The sequence below is a fragment of the Gigantopelta aegis genome, chromosome 7, assembly GCF_016097555.1.
Source record: "Gigantopelta aegis isolate Gae_Host chromosome 7, Gae_host_genome, whole genome shotgun sequence".
Classification (NCBI taxonomy): Eukaryota; Metazoa; Mollusca; class Gastropoda; order Neomphalida; family Peltospiridae; genus Gigantopelta; species Gigantopelta aegis.
In genome coordinates, this window is record NC_054705.1 from 9,743,860 (window position 1) to 9,749,573 (window position 5,714).

Genomic DNA, 5,714 nt, shown 5'->3' on the forward strand with positions numbered 1-5,714 from the left:
GCACTAGTAGGGGTACAATAAAATGTGATTTCACATCACAGTTCACAACCAGCACTAGTAGGGTACAATCAAATGTGATTTCACATCACAGTTCACAACCAGCACTAGTAGGGGTACAATAAAATGTGATTTCACATCACAGTTCACAACCAGCACTAGTTGGGGTACAATAAAATGTTATTTCACATCACAGTTCACAACCAGCACTAGTAGGGGTACAATAAAATGTGATTTCACATCACAGTTCACAACCAGCACTAGTAGGGGTACAATAAAATGTGATTTCACATCACAGTTCACAACCAGCACTAGTAGGGGTAAAATGTGATTTCACATCACAAACAACCAGCACTAGTAGGGGTACAATAAAATGTGATTTCACATCACAGTTCACAACCAGCACTAGTAGGGGTACAATAAAATGTGATTTCACATCACAGTTCACAACCAGCACTAGTAGGGGTACAATAAAATGTGATTTCACATCACAGTTCACAACCAGCACTAGTAGGGGTACAATAAAATGTGATTTCACATTCACAACCAGCACTTAGGGGTACAATAAAATGTGATTTGACATCACCAATCAGCACTAGTAGGGGTACAATAAAATGTGATTTCACATCACAGTTCACAACCAGCACTAGTAGGGGTACAATAAAATGTGATTTCACATCACAGTTCACAACCAGCACTAGTAGGGGTACAATAAAATGTGATTTCACATCACAGTTCACAACCAGCACTAGTAGGGGTACAATAAAATGTGATTTGACATCACAGTTCACAATCAGCACTAGTAGGGGTACAATAAAATGTGATTTGACATCACAGTTCACAATCAGCACTAGTAGGGGTACAATAAAATGTGATTTCACACCACAGTTCACAACCAACACTAGTAGGGGCACAATAAAATGTGATTTCACAGCACAGTTCACAACCAGCACTAGTATGGGAACAATAAAATGTGATTTCACATCACAGTTCACAACCAGCACTAGTAGGAGTACAATAAAATGTGATTTCACATCACAGTTCACAACCAGCACTAGCAGGGGTACACTAAAATGTGACTTCACATGAAAGTGTTTCGGTGTACATTTTTATGGTCAGTATACTAGTACCTGATTAGCTCAGCTCGTATTTCTTGTGTTGGTTGTATAACTTTAGTACAAAGAACTTTCATATGTCTTGCGTAACTACAATACATACACGCACACACGCACACACATATACAAACATGCACATATACATACATACATACATACATGAATACACTCACATACATACACGCATGTACGCACGCAGGAATATACCTACAATACATACGTATCTACTTACATATACAGACACACACTCGCTCGCACACACACACGCACACACACAGAGAGAGAGAGAGAGAGAGAGAGAGAGAGAGAGAGAGAGAGAGAGAGAGAGAGAGAGAGAGAGAGAGAGAGAGAGAGAGAGAGAGAGAGACAGAGAGAGAGACAGACAGACAGACAATGACACAGACATTTGGTAATTCTCACATATGGTTTCAAAGGAAACTCACTACATCTTTCCATTAGCAAATTGATCTTTGATATGCACTTTATCACAGACAGCACAGCACATACCACGGTATTTGTTATACCAGTCATGGCGCGCTTGTTAGGAGAGAGAATAGTGTACAGTAGAATGCGCAGCATACATATAGTGAATATTACAAGGCTGGCCGTTAGAAACTATCTGTCTTACGAGTTGTTTTAAAACGAGCGAAAGCGTTTGAAAGCGAGTTGGACTCGTTTTTAAACAACGAGTTGTAAGATAAATGACATCTAACGGACACGAATGTAGTAGTTTATTTCTTACATATTCTTAAAAACCAGGTTTTAAACAATTTTAAATGTCTTTTTTCCGATTGAAACTTATTTACAGTCATTTCGCTTAATACTACTTTAGAGATGCATTTCAGGTTAACTTATACATCACAATGTAATCGATTTCGGTCGTGCTTTTATTCATTAGATGGTATAGCACGGGCGACCAGAAACAGCCAGTCGTGTATATTGAATAGTAAAGAGCTCGCTTCATGTACGGTCGGTTTGGAATCGATCCCCGTCGGTGGGCCCGTTGAACTAATTATCTTTCCAGCCAGTGCACCACGACTGGTATATCAAAGGCCGTGGTATGTTCTATCCTGTCTGTGGGATGGTGCATATAAAAGATCCCTTGCTACCAACTGAAAAGGGTAGCGGGTTTTCTTTCTAAGACTATATGTCAAAATCACCAATTGTTTGATATCCAATAGCCGATGATTAATACATCAATGTGCTCTAATGGTGTCGTTAAACAAAACAAACTTTTAACTTTCTATCTTCAAATTATCACACGTATATGTGCTAAAAGTATGTGTTATCAAAAATAAGGAATGATGTTCTCACCAGCGGATGTGCAAGAAAACGATCATGAATCTGTCACTCGTTTGAATGACGTTTTCAGGCGAGTATTTCTTGTTACTCAGACTGGTCAAAGGCCGTGGTATGTGCTTTCTGTCTATGGGAAAGTGCATATAAAAGATAACTTGTTGCATTAGAAAAAGGGTAGCGGGTTTCCTACGGTGACTACGTAAAATTACCAATTATTTGATGATTAATTAATCAGTGTGCTCTAGTGATGTCGTTAAAAAAAAAAAAAAATCGACTTGCAAGTCGGCGCTTTCAACGTCACTAGGTTATTTAGACAAGATGATATCTGATCTCGTGAAGCACTAAATGAAAGTAGACACGACGGCGAAACGGCGTATAATAGTTAACAGCGTATAGTAGGGGGGAAGACGCGAGTTGAGGGCGGGGAGACTTTACTGGCCTCCCAAGTTTGAACGTCAGGTGACAAGAATGTGACTTCACTCATCGTCAAATTAATCGTCGACTTCAAACATAAGGTGAACACTTTCCAAAAAAGAGACCAAATCTGAAACACTGCGCACACTTCGCAGAGGGGCATCATATTTAACAATGACTTACAAATTTCCAGTAGCTTGTTGGCAAATTTGTCCACCTAGGTTGTGATCCTAGATAAATGTAGATATGATTTTAGGTGGCAAACCCTTTACAGCACGCCGGGTTCATTAACCCTCTCCCACACCACCCACCCTCACCCCTTAGTAAAAGGCAAATTAATAAAACTTAGCGCCCCATAGTAACAGCCACCTTCTGACACTAACTAGGTCTTCAACAACGAAAAACCACCCAAATTGATTATATTACTTAAGCGCTAGGTTGAGACCCATTGTGATCATTTGATTTATCATAGCGCAAACCTCGATTACGGTTGGTCTTTTCACGGGTAAACATTTCTCTTAACACCGGTATATAAACAGAAACAGGTCTCTACAATCTGATAACAGGCATTTCCAAGAAACGAAACCGATACTAGAGAGCTCGTGACAGGTAAATATAAATTCTTTAACACAAACTTATAGGTAATATTGACGTTAGGAGTAAAGATAATCAAATTTAATTTTTTTTATTTACTTCAACTCCTTAGAAATTATTTGAAGTATTACAACTGGATTATAAGTTCAATATAAATTTACTTCCTGGTTGTGATTTGTACTAACGGACCGGCCTTGGTGGCACAGCGGTTAAGCCATCGGACTACAGGCTGGTAGGTACAGTGTTCGCAGCTCGGTACCAGTGTCACACATTTGCACTCCCCAGTGAAGATTATACATAGAATACGCACTCCCCAGTGTATATTATACATGTAATATACACTCCCCCATTATATATTATATGTATAATATGCACTCGCTATACATAATATGAATTCCCCAGTCTTTATTATACGTAGACTATAATAATTGTTTAAGCACTCGGATAATTATATTTGTTGATGTTTGTAATGCCAGTGGTATAAATCTCAGTGACGTATCTGGACGAGGGCATTTGGGTATATGAATCAAGGGCGGACGCAAGGGGACCAAAACATTCCTGGGTCCGCCCTTGCAAATTTGCAGAATAAAAACAATAACTCATCAGGTGTGGTAATCGGATAGATCCCAGAATCTCTTCACCAATCCCTTGCTTCACTTACTTATGACAGGAGATAACATTGCAAAGCTAGGTTCATAGTTTATAACTAAGAAACTCATTACTTCAGAACCACCCCACCCCAATTAAGTGCCACCATGTATTCCCACAGGGAGATTTACATATCACAATCCTCATTCTTACATTCTTTGTTAATATCAGGGATCCAATATGAACAACTATTGTTTGTTTAAAAACATTTATAACTGTTTAACTAATAGAAGTTGTAGACGATCTGAAAGACGAAGGAGGAAAAGCGAATTTTAGGCGACCTTGCACAGGGGCGGATCCATAAAATCCATTTGGGGGGCAGTGGCATGAGGTGGAATGTCAGGGGAACTTTGGGGAAGGTTTGGAGGGATATCATAAACAAATGAAAATTAATATATAATAAAATTATAACTATCGCAAAAAAAATTGGGGGGGGGGGCAGGCCCCTGCCCCCTCCCCTTAGATCCGCCTCAGTTGCAAACGATTTGCCGTTGAAACTGGAAAATTATTATATTTAATAAAACAGAAGAATGAAGATGAAATAAAGATAACTTAATTTTGGTGCATATCAATACGATAGCTGTTAAGTAACGATACTGATCATATATACAATTTAAATTTATAACGTATTCATTCATGAATATCTTGATGCACAAGGGGCGGAACATAGGCAAGTGGTAAAGCGCTCGTCTAATTCACGGTCGGTCTAGGATCGATTCCCGTTGGTGGGTGCAACCGGCTATTTCTCATTCAATACACCACGACTGGTAAATCAAAGGCCATGGTATGTGCTATCATGTCTGTGGGATGGTGCATATAAAACAACCCCTTGCTACTAATGGAAAAATGTAGCGGGTTTCCTATATCTAAAACTATGTAAAAATTACCAAATATTTGACACCTTTATTCGATTATTAATACATCGATGTGCTCTAGTGGTGTCGTTAAAAAAACCCACGTTACACAAGGCTAGGAGCGGTGAGTTGCTGTTTATTTATTAAGTTCAGTGCGTGATAATAAATATATCTTTATTCTACACATAACCTGGAACCCACATTAATTATTACACAACTATTAAATCTATACTCCAAGTTCATTAGCAGGCATATAATCTACACAACCTATTCATTATTATACACATAATCTATACTCCAAGTTCATTAGCAGGCATATAATCTACACAACCCATTCATTATTATACACATAACATGGAACCCACATTAATTATTACACAACTATTAAATATATACTCCAAGTTCATTAGCAGGCATGTAATCTACACAACCCATTCATTATTATACACATAATCTAAACTCCACATTCATTAATCTAACTACACATAATTTAAACTCCAGATTTATTAATCTAACTACATATAATCTAAACTCCACATTCATTGATCTGACTACACATAATCTGAACACCACATTCATTAATCTAATTGCACATAATCTAAACTCCACATTCATTAAAGCTGCTATGTCTGGAATATTTTTATTATTTAAGCATTTAGAACAGAAAATCCCATTACGTTTGGTGCATATAAGACGCCGCACTCCGAATTGGTTTCACTACACTGGCTTTTCCAAGTTAAAAATAAACCCACTATTTTGTAAATGGAACACTTTTGCCGGGCTCCCTCTGGGC